Consider the following 22,666-nt stretch of genomic DNA (forward strand, 5'->3'; position numbering starts at 1 on the left):
CCAATTCTTAGCTCTGGTCCCTGAATTTATGTTAGATGCTGGGGTAGGAACTGCCCCTCCATCAAACAGAACAATTCCTTCCTGTAGGAATTCTGAATTCTGAATTCAGAATTCCTGAATTCTGTTCAGAATTGTTCAGAATTCCTGAATTCTGATCCTGAATCCTGAATCCAGAAATCCTGAATTCCTGAATTCTTCCTTCCTGTAGTTTCCTGTAGGAAGCTAGATAGACTGAAAGGAGCAGGGACTTCTAGGTGGGAGAGTAGAATGACTGGGAGACATTCACAGGAATAGAGTTCCTAGAAATTAGTGCTGGCAACCATCAGGGAGCAGATATGAAATTTTGTGTTATTCTTGCCACACCTCAACTCCACTTCTCCTGATATAATCCTGATATAAACCAAAGTAAATATGTCCCGTCCCTTCTGCTGAATGGAAGCATGGCCTGAAATGGACAGATTTTGCTGATCACTTTTAACAGCAACTACATTATGAAAATGATAACGGCTACTTTTGCCAATACTTGTTGAATTACTGTTCTACTGGGAAAAACTACCATCCCCTCATTTAACCTGTACAACCACCTACAGCATAGGGATTATTTTCCACAGTTTACAAATGAGAAAACTGAGGCTCACGGGAAGTTATTTAACTTGCTCAAGTCACGTAGTTAACAAGTGACTAGCCCACATATGTCTGACTTCTAGTACTTAACCACACATAGCCTTCTCAAACCACTAGAGTTCGATCTGCTTTAGAGTGAAAGCCAAGAAGTTTATTTTGAGTCTCCTCGTCATCAACATAGTATTTTGCACCACAAACAGCATTCAAAATATTTATTATTGAAATAACTATACTTATTATTATTGGTGATGGACTTGAAACTGAGCGCATTGGAAAGTATGGAAATATTAATCATTGTCCAAAGGAACTGAGCTTTACTAGATCCCATAATGGAAGAACAAAGCACACCCAAAAAAGCTTAATTTTAATTCATATTGTCTCTTCTCTAAATGGATTTGTAAACATGAGACCATTGTCCTCTACATGGAGATTCCTAATTCTCTAGAACAGCAACATCTAAAGAAGACTATTAAATCACGAGATCTAAAAAGTGAGTATAGTCTAACCCAAATTAATTTTAATATATATAATCTCTCCTCTAAACCGCTTTTTACCAGCAGGCCGTGGTCTTCACTATATGGAAATTTCTAATTCTCTCAAATTCAATAATATTTAAAGAAGAAAATTAAGGCATGAATCTAAAATAATGACTGATACAGTCTGGGTTACTTTGGGATTCATCCTAAAATAACATTTAGCTCATTAGCAATAGCAGCCTGATCTATTCTCCCTACTTAGTAAGTGTTACATATGGTATCAGCTATATTTTCCAAACCCCGAATCAGAGTACATGACATAGGATTGCTAGGGAATATCCAGAACATATGGTCACCATCATATTAGGGAACAACCACAAGAAATTTTGGAATTGCTATTCCTATAGCACATATGTGTTTCAGAGAATAACCTCTTATTTTCCCAAAGATATAGCCTAAATCTACCAAAAGCCTTTGGGAGCTGAAGTTAATTATATATCCAGGTAGGTGGGCCAGCGAGAAAGCTCAGAAAACAGCTTGATAAGACAAGAAACCAACCTTCAACCATTTTCAGTTTAGAGAAGCCACATCAAACCTTAATGAGAAACCACATGTAGTGGTAAATTCTGGCATTTAATTTTATGATTATTTACAGCCATTCTGGTGCACAGCAGATGGCATAGAGTTGCCTTTTTAAAAGTACCGGGAAAATAAGCTAGAATGGACTAAATACATACCAGTCGAGTTTTATTCCTCTTGATAAAGAGATGAGAGACATATTTAATTAAGAAAAAAAAAGAGATAAAATGATACGAGCTGTGGATAATATTTCATACTTTTGGAACTGCTTGGCATCATGCCTTAGGCAAAAACTGGTGACAAATATTAAGAAAGTAACAAAAGTTCCCAAGTAATTTATTCTTAGGTGAATGCCCTATAGTCTGCCAAAAGCTTCATTCTCTTAATTCTATAGTCATTTATCATTCTAATAAAATGTTATAAATTACACCGTGAAACCTTTCACCTATTTTGGTTTTTAAATTGTTTTTTGAAGTCTCACAGGGGACTGCAAGAATAGAAGTAACAGTAAGAGTCGTATTTTTTTCTCTCCAAGAATAGTGACTTTGCTCATCCATATCCCTATGTATAAGCCTAACAGATTTGAGTAAATTTACTTCCCAAATCAACCATTATGGTATGTTTCACTGAATGGTAAGACAATCAGATGGCACGTGATACCGCATAGTAATAAAATAAAAAGCAGGAGAGTTTCAGGTACAAAATCACAGACCAGGCTGCTTGGGTGGCTCAGTTGGTTAAGCGACAGCCTTAGGCTCAGGTCATGATCCCGGAGTCCTGGAATTGAGTCCCGCATCGAGCTCTCAGCTCCACGGGGAGTCTGCTTCTCCTTCTGACCTTCTCCCCTCTCATGCTCTCTCTCACTCTCTCTCTCTCTCCCTCATATAAATAAATAAAATCTAAAAAACAAACAAAACACAAAAAATCACAAAACTCACCTCCCTCTCCATCCAAAATCCCACCCAAAAAGGGTGTATTTGTACAAAAGAATACAGCTGTATGAACACACAGAACAGGAGAAGTTCCTCATCTTTCTGGAATTATAAAGCAGAGAGAAACACAATGATGGAAGAAACAGTGGACTAACCCACAGTCCAGAATCTACTGTGGGGAGGCATAATGCAAACCACTGAAAATGCACGACAGAACTAGTAAGGCTCTGGGATAGAAGTAAGACTGTGGGGATGAATGAGAAATAGGGCTGAAAATAGAAAAACTGGTTAAAGGATGAGAGAACTTGAGAACAACTCCAATCATTCCCTCTCTGTCTCCATCCCCAGATACGAAGGTGGGCAGGTTGAAGGGAGACTACTCTTTACTCTCAGGCAAAAATTAATGCATAAATTTAAAAAGGTAGAAAAAAATGTATTGGGGCCAGCCATGAAAGACTCACCATTGCTATGTCACTGCTATGAATTTAAAGTCGAGGGGGAAAAAAATAATATAAAATTTGATATTTAAAATTCAAGAGTTTCATCTACTATCATTTGAAAACCATGTCCAAACCTTTGGATACACTTAAAACCTACTCTGCCTATGTCCAAAGGGCTAATGTAGCAGAGTAGACACTAGCCAGATGCTCGGTAGGTCACCATTTTCCCGAGTTGGTCTGTTTACTTGAAATGTTCAGTGGAAAACTTCTTCTCTCAGTCACTTGCAGGGAACTGAGAAAAGGCCTTGAAAGAAACCAGTTAAAACTGAAGTTTGTAGCATAGGGCAGCTGGTAACACACCAGTGCTGTTACCTCTTGAATTCCCCCAGCTGGACAGAAACAGTTCATTGCAGGCAGCTGAGTGTCAAGGAAAAATGTCCCCCACATGCCCTCTGTTAGACACCAGTCAACAAGTGCTCTGGAAATCCAACTAGATTTCAAGGTAAGCTATTTTTCTGTTGCTTCACAAAGACCTTTAAGGTAAGGCACTTCACTTATAGTCATATCCACTCCCCTGTCCTTCCCATCGTCATTCCTATCACCCTCTCTGCAATGAGTTTTAATGCAAAATCAAATAAAATTGAAATAAAAAATGTCAACACTTGGTGTGCATGGGTGGCTCAGTCAGCTAAGCAACTGCGTTCTGCTCAGGTCATAACCCTAGAGTCCTGGGATGGAGCCCTGTCTCATCGTTGGGTTCCCTGCTCAGTGGAGAGTCTGCTTTTCTCTCTCCCTCTGCCCCTCCTCCTCCCCCTGCTCATGTGCTCTCTCTCTTTCTCGCTCTTTCTCTCTCTCTCTCAAATAAATAAATAAAAATGTCAATACTTGGTGGCTAAAGGAAACTAACTCTCAGATGAAAATCTAAATTGTGCCTCCTAACAAAATCTATAGTTGATTTGATCCAGAATTTTCTAAACTATGATTCTCATCCTAGTTCTACATTAGAATGATTGGTGCCAAAGTCTCGCTTCAGATGAACCACATCAGAAACTCTGGGGGGAAAGCCAGAAATCTTGTCTTAAATGCTCTCCATTTATTTCAGATGTGCATCCATGATTCAGAACCACTGAAGCAGCCTCTTGTAAGACGACTAGTTATTTGAATCCCGGGCATGAGTGCACACAAGCATTTCAGGAGAATAGAACACTTCAAAATAATCATTTAGGAAAACTTAAACAGGATATTCTCAGGCATAAAAAAAAAAAATGAAGATTTAAAATCAACATAGAACCCCAATTTTCATCTGGTGAATAACCCAATCCCCCACTAACAACTAGGGCACTTTGACTTAATTCATGGGTTCAAGCCCTGTATTGGGCTCCAATGCTATGCATGGAGCCAACTTCAAAAAAAAAAAAAAAAGACTTTTTCAGCATAACACTAAGAAAGACAGATAAGAGGAATAGATCTGACCATATAAAAAGTATCAATTTATAAGTTTATAAATGTATGTAAAGATGAATGCTATAAAAATGTAAAAGATATTTTCAAACTGAGGAAAAAATCAGTGTTTCCCGTATATAATACATAAAGTTATTATTTTTAATAGATAAATAGTCTTTACAAATCAGTATGAAAAAAAATGTAATCACCTGAGATTAAAATGAGCAGAAGATATATATATACACAATTCACAAATAAACAAATATAAACGTTTAATAAACATGAACATATTTAACTTCATTAGTAATAAAAATACTAATTAAAAATGTCACAGAAATGTTCAGCTATAAAGATGGTCAATATATTTTTAAATTTTTAATATTGATTTTTTCAAAAAATATGCTGATAGTTAGGCTCCTTGCACTTCTGGAGGGCAATTTAGGGGTGTATATCTGTACAGTCTTTCTGGAAGACAACTGGGCAGCATGTATAAAAAGAAATTAAGACATGTCCTTTGGGCCCTGTAGTTAACTTCTAAGAAAATATTCTTAGTCAAAAATCAAAAGAGATGAATGAAGATTTAGCTATAAAGAAGTTTATTACAGGGGCACCTGGGTGGCTCAGTGGGTTAAAGCCTCTGCCTTCGGCTCAGGTCATGATCCCAGGGTCCTGGGATCGGGCCCCACATGGTGCTCTCTGCTTGGCAGGGAGCCTGCTTCCTCCTCTCTCTCTGCCTGCCTCTCCGCCTACTTGTGATCTCTCCCTTTCAAATAAATAAATAAAATCTTTAAAAAAAAAAAAAAAAAAAGAAGTTTATTACAACATAATTTATATGAGTAAAAATACTCAACAATAAAAGTTATGAAAGTAGTAAAATATACTCTAATTTTAATATTATGTAATAAAAAATACAAACAAGTAAGCATAATATTACTCCATTTCTCTTGAATATTTTTATAGGACATATATCACCTTTTGTAGGACAGCACAAATTTCAAATATGCTGTATTGGACTCAATTTATGTGCCTCTCCAGATTTACTCAGCCCTTCTAAACTCCCAGACTGAACTGAAGACTCTTAACTGGACAGCAATGTAGCAATGAAGGTTTGGAGTGCAGCCAGCAGAGGACATATTGAGAACAGGAAGTCTCTTTGATGACTCTCAGATCACATCCATTTACATATGGGGGAAGCATCCGAGGGTGAAGTTTGGGTGTGCAGAGAGGGAAAAGGAGTCCAATAGGTCCCTGTCTTACATCTTACATTTCCTTTCCATCGGTTAAGCTTGATGGGAAAAAAGTAGTGCTTAGATTTGGAATGATTAAGAGATCAGCCTGCAATTCGATATCATTGCCAATTCATGCAAAGAATATTTGAGAAGAGTTTCAAAGCATCGTCTGTGTTTATGCTCTAAACAGATTGACTCACAGGCATCACCTGAGATGCTCTCTTCAGTGTTCCTTGCAGCAATTTCTTCTGAGTCTTTCCCTTCTTAAATACAATCCCTCTCCACCTCACCCCAGGTCTAGGTGGCCTTGCATTCTGATGACAGTAATAATGAATGAGAATGAGACGACAAAGGACAAGATTAAAGATTTCTTAAACAGATGTCTCAGAACACAGGCAAATGTACACAAACTCTGACCGTGCAGGTGTGAATGTCTGTGTCCTTCCAAGAAAATTCAGTTAAATCGACATCAACATCCTGGTGCAGACGATCAAAGTCAAATATTATTTTCTTTTATGGTAAGCTTCCATTGCCATGACACAGGTTCCCTTTTTGTGATCTCAGCAATAGAGATAAAAAAAGAAAAAAACAGAAACCTCAAATGCAGGTTTTTACAAAGTGTGGCTGAAATTAGTAATATGAGATTACTAAACTGGGAAAACTTTTTAGAATCTTAAAGTTGGTGAGTTTCCCAAAATATACAAGGCATGAGTTCATACACTCTCCAAGACTCAAGACTTTACAATCATAAGAGAAGTCATGTATGTTAAGGAAAGGCCAATAAAAATCTGTCTTGCATGACTCTAGTCACATTAAAAAGAAGGGTTTTTTTTTTCTTTTCATTATTATTGGTTTCAGAGGTAGAATTGAGTGATCATCAGTTGCATACAACACCCAGGGCTCATCACATCATGTGCCCTCCTTAATGCCCATCACTCAGTTACCCTATCCCCCCCACCTTCCCTCCAGCAACCCTCAGTTTGTTTCCTAGATTCAGCATCTCTTATGGTTTGCCTCCCTCTCAGTTTCATCTTATTTTATTTTTCCTACCTTTCCCCTACATTCATGTTTTGTTTCTTAAATTCCACATGTGGGTGAAATCATATGGTGTTTGTCTTTCTCCAACTGACTTATTTCACTTAGCATAATACCCTCTAGTTCCATCCATGTTGTTGCAAATGGCAAGATTTCATTCTTTTTGATGACTGAGTATTAATATTCCATCGTGTGTGTGTGTATACCACATCTTCTTCACCATTCATCTATCAATGGACACCTGGGCTTTTTCTAGACTAAAGCTAATAAAAACAAAATTTTTTAAATCCTGAGAGTCTTATCTCCACAATCAACAAATGGATTATTAGACAGTGGATATGTCTGCTCATTTGTATATTTCCTCAGGAGTCTAGAATTGTATCTTAGCAGTAATTGTTTTAATCAACAGCTGTGTATTGGGATGCCTGGGTGGCTCATGATTAAGCATCTGCCTTCAGCTCAGGTCATGATCTCCAGTTCCCGTGATGGAGCCCTAAACTGGGCTCCCTGATCAGCGGGGAATCTGCTTCTCCCTCTTCCTCTGCCTCTCCCCTGCTTGTGCTCTGTCTCTCTCTCAAATGAATAAATAAAATCTTTTTTTAAAAAACTGTGCATTAAAAGTTCTATTAACTGCTATATTTGCATCTAGGATTTCCTTCTAGTAAATTCTTTTTTTTTATTTTAAAGATTTTTATTTATTTATTTGACAGACAGATCACAAGTAGTCAGAGAGGCAGGCAGAGAGAGAGGAGGAGGAAGCAGGCTCCCCAATGAGCAGAGAGCCCGATGTGGGGCTCAATCCCAGGACCCTGAGACCATGACCTGAGCTGAAAGCAGAGGCTTTAACCCACCGAGCCACCCAGGCATCCCTCCTAGTAAATTCTTCTAGTAAATCACACATCTGACTACCCCAAAAGCTGTTATATTAGCGACTTCAGCCCCTCGAGGTGTGGGCACAAAATTCAAGTCCCTGGGCACAAGAACCCAGTAAATTCCTTCCCTGGAATGTTAGAACTTGGAAGAAAACAGTTTGTAGATACTGTCTACCTCGCTGGCTGACAGTTTAGTATGGGAAGCAGGGAGACATTAGCAGCCATGAAGAGAAAAAGCAGTGCGTATTAGGAATATGTAATAATATACAGAGAAAAACAGAAGTAGGGCAGCAGAAAGAACCTAAGGACATTTTTGTCTCTCACTGAGGTCCATACCATTCTTACAGAGTTCTATCTTACCAATAACGTCCCCCTTTGATTCAAGCTACTTCAGGTTAAATTTCTATCACTTTCATCTGAAGCACTTCTGACCAAGTCATCATCTTTTCCCCTATAAATCCCCTCATCCGTTCATTTTCTGCTCTTAGTTATTGTTTATTCAAGTTGTATCTCCATTGAGATAGTCAATTCACATCTTGTTAAAAAGAAAACAAGAGAATACTGATCAGATGTCATAAATGATGAACCTCAAGATTATGTTCAGTCTTTCATTAAAGCCTCGCTATTCTGTAGCATTGGGTATCACTCAAACCAAAAGGCCTTCAGTTTTTATTTAAAGATGTTGTCCTACCACATGTAACACTACAATGATAATCTTCTAAAACATGCTCTAAACTGAGTTAATTGCATTTCTTATAAAATTCACTACCTAATTTTCAATAGGTAGATTTTTATTTTCTTTCCAATAACAAACACTAATATTTTTCTAGTACTTAAAATTTTAAGATGCTTTTCACATCTAATCCTGTTTGAGACCCTTCATAACCATGTGGAAGGTAGAGTGGATATGGTTTGCATTTTTGTACTGTTTGTGGTAGACTAATTGCTACAATTCACAACCCCAAAATCTCAGTGATTCAAAACAATCAAAGTTTATTTTTTTTGCAAATTTGAGTCTAATGCAAAACCAAGCAGCCTTCAGAGATGACCTTGTGATGTCACTATCATCAACACCAGCACAGCAAGGGGGAAGATGCGGGGAAGAACACCAGATGGCCCTTTTCAGAAGTGACACACACATCAATTCCACTCGTAATCCATTGGCCCAAGCTAGTCACATGGCTTTGGCTAGAGAGCCAAGGAAGAGAGAAAGGTAATACTTGGTGGGGCATCAGATTCCCAGCAGCAAATCCACACTGTGGAAGAAAGCATGGATTGGGGATATTAAGGTAGCCATCCCTGCCATAGTTTTAGAGGTGAAGACCCTGAAAATCACAAAGAGCAGGAACTGCAGCAAAACAGTGTCTCCTACCCAGGTGTTCTGACTTTTAGGTGTTCCTGTATCCTCAGCCCTAATGCTAAAGGCAGTCACAATGACATGCATTTAAAGCTATCCAGATGCCTCTCCTTCTCAACCCTCTCACTCAGATTTTTCTGAGACTCGAAAACACTCAATTATTTTCGTAATTTTTTTCTGACCTCCTTCCTTTCCCCCTCTTGTCTTGCCTCATCACACCAACCACGTGCTCCTTCTATTTTTGCATTTAGTAGCATTTATCTACCCTGGAGTGTGCATTACCAAAGTCTCTATCCCCTAGCAGAATGTGAGTCCCTTGAGAGCAATCTTACTCCTTTACGTGCCTGGTACACAAAAAGTGATTAATAAGTATTTGGTGACTGAGGAAAGACTTTCTCCATATCTGGGTTTATTCAACACCTTGACTTCCCTTGGATTAAACCTCCTTTTCCTTCATTAATAGGGAAGACCAAAAACAGAAGCCAGAGCACACGCTACAGATATAAAAATGTAAGCCTGGAATTCTTCCATATTTAACACATTTTATGATGACTCCTGTTCAGTAGCATCGGCAGATCTCCCCCTCCCCACCCCCTGCGTGACTCTTTTTAAAAAATGTTTGTTTAATCCTACCATTCAGCAGCCTCAAGAGTCAGGGCGCCTCCATTAGCTCTGAGTTGATGCTTGGATGAGCCTTAAATCTTCATGTTTTTTGACACCGTGCTGAGACAAACTCTTTGATTCAGGAAAACTGCATACTCTATGGAATAAGGCTGAAGCAATTAATCAAATATTTAATTATATCGTAACAGAACACACAGTTATCAAGCTTTTAACTAACAATGGTAAAGAGTCCCCAGTGACCCAGGCAATAGAAAACACTAAGACACAAAGGGCTGCTTTAAACCTCACTTCTTCCAGTCTCAGCGGGAGTGTGTGGAGGAGTCTGGAATGGATCTGCACCAAAAAGCTAAGAATCTGGAAGCCAAGCAGCCCCTTCCCTAGGAGGCTGCCTGTTACAGACATTCCTAAACCCTGGTCCAGGCTGACCTGCCAACTTCCACCACTTTGCATACTTGGAAAACGAGCTCCTTTCCTCAGTCCCTTCCGCTTTGCCTCCTTTTTCACCTGGAGTCCACAGTCAAAAATCTAGATACTATAATTGTGACATTTTGAAGCGTGGTATCTTGAAGGGCATGCAGCACCAAAGAAGCCATCCTATCCTTGGCTGGCTGTAAACAAATTCAGAATCCATACAACGATGCAAAACATTTATTTTCTGTTCTTATTATGTCCTTGTCACATGGATGTCCAGAAGTCTCCATTCCTTGGTCTCTTTCCTTTCTTTTCAACCTCTCAGCTTGAAAGTCTTGGTTCAGTCTGTTCTGTCCAAGACCAGAGAAATAGTTCCTCTCCCACTCTTCCCGGCAAGGTGAGGTTGAGCATGGTTACATTCTTTAGATCGGATAAGATAACCCAAGTCCTCTCTCACTAATATGGAGAGCATGTCATGGCATGACCTCATAGGTTGTTATGCTAAAACAACTCTTCACACCAGCATAAGAACGGGGAGAAACCAAGGTGATAAAGGGACAGAAAGTGCCATCCTGCAACGAAAGTTTGCCTACCCACGATAATCTGGGATGGGAGACAATTTATCTCTACAACATAACCCTCTATGTCACACACAGCTTTATACCCGCTTTTCCAGACCACTAAGAATTATTGCTGCTTCCCAATAAATGTGTCAAGAGTTGTCTACCAGTGACAGAGTTATGATTTAAGGTTAAGGCTTAATTCTGAAAAGGTCTGAAAACTGCGAAGTATGATAAAATAGATTAGTACTCCAATTTTTCACTCTTTCCCTATCAAAATATTATCTATCCATACCCTTCACCATGTGATTCTGCAATGCCACCAAGCAGAATATGCAAAATACATGCCACTCATCTTTCGACTTGGCTATGTGACTGCCTTTGGCCAATGGAATGTGAGCAGAAGAGACGGTGTGCCGGTTCTAAAAAGAGACCGTAAGAGGCATTGTTTGCCCCCGTTAACCTTCAGCCCCTACCATGAGAACAACATACCCCATATTGGGGCTCTTCCTTTAGCTTGGGTCCAAGAATGAGAAACACATGGACCTGAGTCAAACGAAACAACTCAAACTAAACCAAACCCGGCCAAACTCAGCCAAGCCCAGCAGAGCCACGGGCAAACTGCAGCCTTCACGTAACACATGCAATAGATAAAATATCTCTTGTAGTAAAGCTACTGCAATTTAAGGCTTCTTGGTTGCTTGATACTCAATAGGTTCTGATTTGATTTTTGTAGACTGAAAATTTTAATGAATGCATGAATGAGTGAATGAATGACTGAATGAATGGTAAATTGTACAATCCAACTGGATAAGAGCAATCATAAAGCAATTTTGAAATAATTTTCAGATTAATAAACATGCATTTTTCTAAAGTATACCATGTAAAACAGTTTTGCTCAAGATATTAAAATGTATTTCTTGAGAAAACTGTTATGCAGTTAAATAGGTCTAGAAAATCCTGCATAAAATACATCCCTTTAGAGATTCGTAATGCAAACTAACAATTAGAGGCTCTCAGAAGTCATGTGATAAAGAACCCTATTTAACTTAATTTCGTACGCCCTAAAATTAATTGACCATCCACTCTTTCCCCTAATCGAATACCTATTAATAGTCCAGTTTTTTTCAGAACATGGTCTGTGTCTTGGCTTGGGCTGCCATAACAAAAATAGCACAGACTGGGTAGTTTCACCAACAGGAATTTATTTTCTGACAGTTCTGGAAGCCAGAAGACTGGTATCAGAGGGCCAACAATGGTCTAGTTTCTGATAGGACTGTCCTCCTGGTTTGCAGATGGCTGCCTTCTCACTTTGTCCACACTTGTCAGGAAGAGAGAGAGAGAGAGAAGGGGGCACCTATTCCTCTTCTTATAAGGCCACCAATCCTATTGGATTAGGGCACCACCTTCATGACTTCATCGAATGGTACATACCTCTAAAAGCCATCTCTCAAAATGCAGCTCTATTGGAAGTTTCATCACCGTAGGTCTCTTGGGGAAGACATAATTCAGTCTGTAACAGTTTGGGAAGTACTGGTAAAATAAGGAGTGTTAATAGGAATGTAGCAAGGTGAGTTCAGTCCGTGTTGGTACAAATAAACACTTTACTGAAGAGGTAGGACTGAAATTCGTCGGGGACCCAGAGGGAACTTAGCAAGTTACTAGAGGGATCTATAAAATGGTCCATTTTAAGCAGACACCCCTGTTAAATTTCAGAAGTCTGAGCAATTTGCTGGCCCAGGCATGTATACAACTTTAGATATTTTACAACCCCCACAAGAGGAAGAAATGTTTTTCTCCTCCCCTGGCAACAGCGCGGTTAATGAATCTGTCACAAGTCAGCCAATGAGAAGCCATGACATTCCAAACCATCCCCCGCTTCATGCCAGTGGACTTGCAGTTTATGACAGCCTTCACACTCTCCCTCTTTCCTCTATAAAAGAGCCTTCCTCTCCTTTGTTCTCTGATGTGCCTGTGGTTTTGCTACAGCTGCTTGCCCCACACTGCAATTTTCTGCTATTCCCAAATAAACCCACTTTTGGTGGAAAAATAACCAAGAGTTTAATTGGAAGATCAACAGTTTGTTTCCTTATTTATTTGCTTGTTTTAAGTTTCAGGAGATCATCTAGCACAAACTAACCTAATGTGATATAAATATGTACAAGGCTGAAAATGTAAATGCTCCCAGGAACCAGCATGGCAAATTACAAATGGGGAAAATCAGCCAAGTGTCAATGATAGGGAGGGGTGGGAATCATGACAAACTGGGGAATGCAGGCCCCATCTCTAGAATTCTAGTGAGCATTACCTCCTAGATACAAAAACCGAGTGCTGGCACATCTCCTCACTTTCCAAGTAAAACTGGAAATCTGGGCTTTTATGTAAACTCTCTAACTTTGAAATGTTGGCAACTAACTAAACATTTCTCAATCCTCTCCATATAGATACAATTATACTCCTCCATCCACACACACACACCCACACACACACAACTGTACACATATGTACACACACTTGCAGGACAAGTTCAGCCCAGAGGTCACCAGTTCTTAACCTGCGACAGATGCAATACATACGTATTGAATGAAGATATCAAAACTCTTTCTTTCCCTTCAGTTGAGGGACAGATACCAGAGAAGTCCTGATATTGGAGACCAGCAGCTGAGCTGGCCAGAATGGTACAGCATTAATTTTTATCTTTGCGCTATAAAAAGAAATGGCCACTATAATTTATAGAAATGTCTGAGAGAAGCTGCCATCAAATCTCTCTTCTCTGTTAAACAGATACTCCACAAAGGACCCTCATCCAGATGTCATTATAGATGGACTGGACTTCAGATGGCATGGACTTTCATGGCCTCGTTCAACGTCAAATTGAAAACAGTACTATTTTTTCCATACTCTTGATGGATAATACTTCAAGATGATGACATTAAGTCATGCATAAAAAGTTATACACACGGGACGCCTGGGTGGCTCAGTTGGTTGGATGACTGCCTTCGGCTCAGGTCATGATCCCGGAGTCCCAGGATCGGGTCCCACATTGGGCTCCCAGCTCCATGGGGAGTCTGCTTCTCCCTCTGACTTTCTCCTCGCTCATGCTCTCTCGCTGTCTCTCTCTCTCTCAAATAAATAAATAAAATCTTTTTTTAAAAAAGTTATACACACAATATTGTGTCATTAAGACTTAATTGCAGGATGCGTTTCATATCAATCCATACCTCTCACAGCTAATGATGGGTTCTGTCTCTTTCCTTTGTTTTTTTTTTTTTTTTAATCCAGAACGGTTTAATCTGATGAGAGCATACCTTAATTGGGGAAATAAAACTTCTACCAAATTTTGGAGGACACATTAAATTCTGATTTTTCTCTGCAAACTTTTGTTTCCTATACTCCCTGTCCTGTTGCTATCCCTCTTCCACCCAAAGAGAAAGCAAGGTTTGAGGCATTGACAAAGTGCCTTCTGTTCACTTCTTAAAGAATTAACCTTCGGAAGGTCTTCCTAGTTCTTCTTCACTAGGAAGCTCCTCTTCTCCTACTGGATGTCTGACCCTCTCTCCTCCACATCCTCTAGCTCTCTATGCCTACCTTGGCAAGGGACTTGCTCTAAGCTAAGCTGATCGGATTGTTGTAATTGAGAGTGGGATCTAAGAAACAGGCTGAGTTCTCCTAAATAGAGGAGATGTAAGATGGATATCTAAGGAGGGACTGTCAGTCAGATGACACAGCCTCAGCGCCAGAAGAGTGATACAGAGGAATAGAGTAAAATGTGGAGGCAGGGAGAAAGTTCCAGGGACTGGGGCTCATGTTTCTTTCTTTCTTTTTCTTTTTTTTTTTTTTTTTTTTAAGATCTTATTTATTTATTTGACAGAGAGATAGTGAGAGGGAGCATGAACGAGGAGAAGGTCAGAGGGAGAAGCAGTCTCCCCATGGAGCTGGGAGCCCAATGCGGGACCTGATCCTGGGACTCCAGGATCATGACCTAAGCCGAAGGCAGTTGCTTAACCAACTGAACTACCCAGGTGCCCAAGGCTCATGTTTCTAATTGTGTCCTAAGGCCTGTAAGCTTGCCTGCCTTTGGGCTCCTCGAGACACCCCTGTGCCCTCATCATAAACACTCCCCTACTTCTGTTTTTAAGCCAGTTTGTCTCTTATTAGGGCCCTGATGAAGTCAACAGGAGGTCTGCTTTGCAAACCTTACCAACTTAATCCAGGATATTATACAATTTATAAACTGAACAGCTCCCTTTTCAATTCAAAGGTGGCTAATTGGAAATCAAATGTATGGGACACCTTAAAAGGCCTCTTCCCAAATTCAGTTAAATTTTTGTGGACAAAGTGAGCAGAAATACAACTGAATGTTTAATTGACACAGGGGCCTCCTTGCTTCAAGCCTTTCTATTTCATACACAACACGTTCAAATGCAGAGCTGCCATATCTCCTGGTTTTTCCAGAGAAGTTAAGAGTCTGCAGCTGAAAGGCAGATAGAATGTTTTGCCCACCTTCTCCTGGATCAGCCAAAATGTGAAACCAGGGAGTCAGATGGGACGCGTTCCATGTAAGACCATCGTGGATTGCTACTGTACCCAAATCTGATACCATAAATTTGCTATGATTTACTCTGTATAAGAGGGTCCTGCCTTGGTTTCTTTTCATAAGGCCTCAACCGCACCCCCAACTCAACTGTAGCTTTAGATTTTTACTTTTAATTTCACCCAACTTTACTCTTAGCTTTATAATGACTTTAACTTTTCAATATTTAATGAACCAATTAATTAAATAACATTTATTATGCTGTAGGACAATGGTTCTCATATTTTAGTCTGCATCAGAATTACCATGGGAGCTTGTTAAAAACTCCAGGCACCCACCAACCCAGAGATTCTGATTCAATAAGTCGGAGATGCAGGGAGCAGGAATTTCCTGCTACATCTGGTCTTGGTGACCAGTTGACTACATTTTGGGAGGCCTAGGCATACAGGATTTTAGGACACCGTATGATTTGTACGCAGTAAAGACTGGCAACAGAGCGCAAATGCCTAGGCCATTACACACTAGCTGTGTGATTTGGGGCAAGGGATTAAATACTGAGACTCAGTTTCCTCATCTGCAAAATTAGAACAATAATAATAGTAATACTGGAGTCACAAGGTTGTTGTGGACAATGAGTGAGGTGACACAGGTGAAATCGAATGTCACGCTACCCTGCCTGGGCCTCTGGCGGATTCCAGACGCCTCTTCCTCCTCCCAGAGACACTGGGCAAAAGGGTCAGCCTCTGCCAAAAGAATCTCGGGAAATTCTAGAAAAGTAGATATACCCCGCAATCCATCCATGTCCTGGAGAAGAAAAGGGCATCAGTCTGAGGTAAAACAGGTGTGATGTGAGATATCCACCCCCCAGTCAACTCAAGGGTAAAAGACTGTGTGATGGGAAGAGAAACAAGAATGGTCACTATGACTGACGTAACCAAAAGTAAATAAATAAATAAGTCCCGCTGGGACAAGTGACTCTTTCCCACCTAAACGGTCCCATAGGTAGGACCATTTACACTGTGTGTATACAGATTTCACTGTCCTATTTATAGAAAAAAATGGGTCGCTGCTGGCCACTGACCTTCGCCAGCACAGGGTGACCACCTTAAATCAAGAGCTTGCTGTAACACAGCTGAGCTTAGCAATTTTAATGAGAAATCTGGTCCTGCTGGATTACTGTTCCTGGACCACATCTTGTCAGCAATTCCTCAGGAAATTATTCAACCATCCCCAATTGCAAAGAAACAGATGGCGTACTGGGAAAAAAATATATATATATTCTGAAATGTATGCGCTGGTAAAAAGCAAATTTAAGGACACAAAGGCCAAGGATGACACGAATACTAAAAGTACTTTTTCCTCAGAAAAATGGACTTGCGGATATTTTTGTTTTTCCTGTCCTTTTAAACTGTAAACTACACCAGTCATCAGCATGCTCAATGGAGAGATGTGCTTGACTTTTTAGAGCCGTTTAACAGAGACAGCTTGTTTTAATACTACGGAATAATACTGATCAAACGCTCTCATGGAAGATCAAGTTTTAAAATTGGTATTAATGCCCTGCTTTCATTCCTCTAATCTCCTATAACCAAAACTCCAGGATCACACTCTATTATGCCAACTTCCCATGAAGAAATGCGGAATTATTATTCAAAATTATCATGGCACCTGAGAAAATAGCAGTGTAACCCTCATGAATATTAAATCTCTTCATAATGATCAGTGTCATTACCATGAATACTAAATGTTACGAATTCATTGCAAATTATGCTTAGTGTGAAAACTTGGCCTGTAACCAGAAAGTCTGAATTATACTTGGCAAATGCCTGAACCGATTTAAGTTATAAAAAGCAGGAAAGGGAAAACGGGGAAAACGTTGGACCTTCAGTCTCAGAAGCCAAAGGGTGTTAGGAATCTTGCAAAAGGAAAGCAAGCTGCCGTTTTCAAATATTTCATGTGACTGTTAGGATCTTCTTCAGAGTCCCCATATATGCTTAATTATATGCCCGCAAAGAAAAGTCAGAGAGAAGCGAGGAAGGAGAGACTAGTGCCTTTCGTTGTTCATCAGTCTGTGGTGGCTCGTAGATGGCACTAACTGCAAAGGTTAGTACTGCAGCATGTCACGGGAGTGATTCTGACCTTAGAAGACATTTGTGAGAAATAATCATGCTACGACAGAGCCTGCAGTTTTGAAAACTACGCCCACGTGTAGTCCTTGCATTTCCCACTGACGTGTTCTGCTTCAGTAACAGAAAGCCACATCTATACGAAAACAAACGTAAGGAGTGCTTTTTATGGTTAACTGATCACAAGCCCTCAGCCATGTGTTTTTATATTTGCATGACATTCAGGCAAATAAAGTGGAATGATTGATTCTCAAGACATTCCGAAAGCGAAATAACAGACGGAGTTTTAGGCAAAGAGATCCTAATGAAAATCTGATGGGAAAGTGGATCTTTCTCAGGGGGATTCTGACTGAAAACTTTGGGGGCAATTTATAATGAACCGAAGCCTACGTTTCATGAGCCTGCCTTAATAGGGTCACTTACAACTATGTTCACTGAGGTCTCCCCCCATTCTTGCTGAGTGATCAAAAATCACAGAAACCGGGCTTTAAGATTTCACATCAAAGCCAGGAAGCTCAAATCAAAATTCTCTTCTTGGGAAATAAGTTTTTAAATCCACAGATATTTAGTACCCTTCAAAACTAAGAGCATGCTCAACATCGGTTTTAAGTACTGTAATTTTACCCCAAAACCAGTTTACGATCCATCTGAAATTTCCTTTAAAAGATCCTTAAGATTTAAAGAAAGTTCTGATTGTAATTTTCTAAAACAATTCTCTCACCGTCTTCAACAATAATTCTTTAAGGTGATGGAGAGTACAGGACAGATGCTAATTTTGCCTCTGGGAATTTCAATGAAGTTATAGGATGGCACAGAAACTCAGAACAGCAGGATTTAACTAAACAGAACATCAATCAGTAAGGAACAGTATGGTATGCCTGGAATCCATTCAGAATGTCCTCCGGGCAGATTCCAAGATGTTTTTCCCCCTCTAAATTTAAAGTGTCGTAAGTAATGTCTTACATTCTTCCACTAATTTCTTAAATTATATAATCACGGCCAACCAAGTGGCTCCTGAGAATTATTCAGCTAATGATCCACTGGTAAAAAATTATTGGGCTCTTTAGAATAATTACTTTGTATTCTTGAATTCATCCGGTTCCTTTAGTCCTCCGACTCTCCTTGGTTTCAACAATACTTTCTCAGTAGTGTCAGAAGTCTTCAGAATCTGAGGGAGTCAGATTAGAAGTACAGATAAAAATTCTTCATATGTTCCCAGAGAATCATGAATAATATTTCTAAGTTCAAAAATAGACCTTACTTACTTAACGAGGCAAGCAAACGGAGTGAAATCTTAAAGCAATACCATGAAGAGAGAAAATTTTCAATATTCCAGCTTAAATGAAGTCAAATGAGAGAACATGATAAAATGGAAAAAAAAAAAAAGTTTGATTCTGGGTCTTTCACGTAAAGTGAATGATTACTTCGTCTCTGGGTCTTCATCGGTAAAATGGCGAAAACTATACATCTTGCAGGGTTATTGTTAGGATTAAATGAAAGATTTTTTTTTTTAAAGATTTTATTTATTTATTGGAGAGTGCAAGAGAGAATGCATGAGAGTAGGGGAGAAGAGGGAGAAGCAGACCCTACCTGAGCAGGGAGCCTGAAGTGGGACTTGATCCCACGACTCTGGGATCATGACCTGAGCCGAAGGCAAACGCTTAACCGACTGAGTATCCAGGCATCCCAATGAAGGAGATTTTTAAAGCATGTAGCACTGTGAGCAACACCAAAATATGTTTTTGTAAACACTTATTTCCCCAGGACTGGAATTCTCCTCACAAGTGTGATGTCTACAGAGACCTGAGGCAGAGCCAGCCATTTTCATTAAATCTCCTATTCATAAAGCCCACTCATTAAATAATAGCTTCTCTTCCTCGTCAGAGATTGCAGATTACAAGCAACAGATGCTCACTCAAAACAGCTCAAAGAAAGGAGGACAGCTGAAGGATATGGGGAAGCTCAAATGTTGTCAGTGACCAAGGCAGCTAGTCTGCTTCTCTGAGCCTCTCTCGGAGGCCTACTGGCCTCTTTGTGCTTCTCTCTGCTTGCTGCCTTCCCTCACCTGCTTTCTCTCTGAGGGCAAGATTTCTCTGCCTATTAAGGCACATGGCTGAAAACGCACCCCATCTCAGGCCTGCTGCTACGTGATGTCCGCGTTCAAGCACCCACCACCCTGTGAATACCCACTGTCTTTGACAACAGACTCTCACCACAGAAAATGCGGTTCGTCTCTGGGAAATTGGGTTTTTCTTTGGTACAAGAGACTATGGCAGGAATGGCAAGCAGGAGAAGCAACTGCACCATGAAGCCCATGACCCATCCTCTCAGCAAATACTATTAACTAGGGACAGTTCTAAAAGAAGGAAGAATGCACAAGGCAGGCACCTCAGAGCAGATCTACTCAATCATCTCAACAAGATGTCACTTTCTTATTTATCAAGAGGCTGGAGGCCTCAGTGAGACTGCAGCCCAGGACTGTTGGTCAGTGGGCATCTATAGTTGTCATGTCTCTCAAAAACTAGCATTATGAGCAATCTAGAAATGGCCTGTGAACTCAGGACCTGAGCAACCATGGAAATTCTCAACCACTTCCAGAATTAGAATATGGTGCCAAGTTTCTTGTCTTTGCTATTTCTTCTCCCACACATCGTAAATACCTCTAGTCACCCCCACCCATATACCACACACACTCGCCCCACAACGGTCTACTGAGAAATCCTTACCTATCCTTCTTGCATGTGTCCTCTTCTCCCTCTCTTCTTTTTTCCCATCTACTTTCCTTTACAATATCCTCTATCCTTCTTCCATTTCTGAGTCCTTTAGCCCTCATTTCCAGAACAAAGTTTGGACCTGTACAGAATAGGTCATATAGTGGCGGCCAAGTTTTATAGAAAGATACCTGATGGGTATCAATATGTTTGACACTTGAAGCAAGAAATGTCACCTTCCTTTATTTGTTCTAAATCGATTCTGCTCTGGTACTGATAAGGGAGCAGAAGGCAACCTGAGGACAAAGCACAAGCAGACACCCAGCAATCCCTACACCCCAAGTCCTGGGTGGGATACCTGTGACATTCTTCCAAGAAGCTCCCAACTATCTTAACGTTAATGCATTGCTAGAGGGAAAAACAACTTTAGCTTGACAATGGCAAGGCCTCCAGGATCTTGTAGGTCATCTTTAGCATATGAAAGTTCTTTTGAAACCCTCCCTGTTTCCCTACCCCCAACTCCCAAGTATTTTATCAGCCAGCTCTCAGAATGCCCAGGTTGCAGCTTTTTCTGCCCAGGGGTCCTGTCCCCGATGTTTTAATAAAGCCACCATTTTGCACCAAAGCCATCTCAATAATTCTTTCTTGGTCATCAGCTCTGGACCTCACCCCACTGAACCTCACCAGTATTCTTAAAACTACACCAATATTAAGGCCCCCGCTTTCCAGAGTGTTGATAAACTGAATCTCCGACATATTTACAGACGCCCTCCCTCTCTCTGGAGGATTATTAAATAATCCCAAAGAGTGTATCCAATCCTCAACATTGGAGAAAGAGGCCTCCGTCTTCAGACCATGGTGACTATCTTTGAGATGCTCAGTATCCAAGACACACACAGAGATACACACACACACACTAATACACCCAGGCCCTCTGAAGGCAAGTGTTTCCCTTTCCTCTTGCCGAAGCTCAGCCATGGGATCTTTTGCTATGGCTGGAAACTAGTGTGTAGCTTTTTCAGGCATTTATACTATCATTCCTGTCTGAGGTACAGCTATCTTGGGATGAGAGTGAGGAAATCCACCTCTCTCCCTCCAAGGTCAAACAACATCTCCTTCAGCTCAAGGATGCCCCCTCCCTTTCAAACAGTCCATTCCCTTAGTGAGTCCTGATTTTCAAAAAACAAAGAATTGGTAACCTCCCCCTGAGGCCAATAACTGTCCAACTTCTGGGACTCCCAGCTTGCTTGCTTTATTTTCTGACTCTCTCATAGCCGTGAAAACAAGACAGATATTAATACCACTTGCTTTTGCAACTCCCTATAAGGGAAACTCTTTAAATGACTGCTTGAGGCCTCTTCCCAAGATGTTGATTCCAGGGTCATTCTCCCAGAAGCTGAAGGCGAGCATTTCAACTCCCTGTTATAAAAGGAGTCATGGAAAGGAGAGAGTTCAGACAGCGGTGCTCTCGAGCAGCTAGAATACATTGGTGACCACACAGACTTCCGAGTCTGGCCCTCCATTTATGACTAAGTAGTAACAGTACTTGTTACAACTAGCTGTTCTGAGAACTAAATGGGATGACACTTGCAAGTGTAACTCACAGGATATGGTGCCTAAAAGCCATGCCGGTGGTACTGAAACGCGTCACACAGGAAGTTTCTCCCACTGTATCATGAGGGAGCCACCTTCAGATTGGACTCTTACCAGTCAGTAAGTCTTCTTGTAAAACAGAGTTTAAAACATCCCTTCTTGAAGAGTAACAGCTTGCAAAGAGTGCTCATCAGAGCAGGGAGAAAAACAAAAAACCAAACAAACAAAAAAAAAACCAAGGTGAAGACAAAAGACAGAGAGCATTCAAGTTACCTCCACAGTTCACCAGTAAAACCGGCAGCCAGCATTTTGCAAAGCAGATTGTCCATCTGGCCCCCCTTCCCCATCTCTCAGCAGAGCCAATAAGGGGTCCAAAAGCACCCCCAGGCCCGAGTCTGGGAGCCCAGGTCACACAAGGAAGTCTGCGAACTGATCTGATGTTGCCATACCTGAAGCAAAAGGAAACTTTTCTGTGTAAAGATAGGTTTCAGAAGCAAGAAAAAATCCCAAAAGGGAAGTCCCTGGAGTTGACAGGGAAGAACTAATGGCAAAGAGATGGTCTAGAGCCTGAAATATGCACCGCCAGGCGAGGCCGAGAATGTGGAACTAGGAGATGCTCCGGAGCCAGCCTGAGGGAGGTAAGGGTCCCTTTACTAGGAGGGTCCAGAGGTGAGCGTGGAGGACAGAGAGCAGGGAGGGTAGTGCTACGTGGGCTCCACAGACAAATGCAAACCGTTCGGTGATCTCAGCCATTTTAGAACGACTGATAAAATACAGCTAACATTTTTCTGCGCTGGGCAATACTTGAAGCATCTTGCACACTTACACATTTAATCTCACAAGACCCTGTGAGGCAGTTCTTTGTTGTCTCCATTTTATAGATGCAGAAACTGAGGCCTCAGAACTCGCCAAGAAGACACGGCTGAGAAGTGGTCGAGCTGGAATCCAAATCAAATAGAGGGGGTCTGTCTTCAGAGTTCAAACACGCATGTGGCTCTGAGGACATGCCAGGCACCCTGGAGGGTGACCTCATACTGAAAGCTCCCTACTACGTGCGTACTATGGTAAATCAAGTACCAGTCTGCAGATATTCATACAAAAAACACACTGCTCCGACCAA

The sequence above is a fragment of the Mustela putorius genome, unplaced genomic scaffold (genome assembly GCF_011764305.1).
Source record: "Mustela putorius furo isolate JIRA1106 unplaced genomic scaffold, ASM1176430v1.1 tig00003949_pilon_pilon_pilon, whole genome shotgun sequence".
In the NCBI taxonomy this organism is placed as follows: domain Eukaryota; kingdom Metazoa; phylum Chordata; class Mammalia; order Carnivora; family Mustelidae; genus Mustela; species Mustela putorius.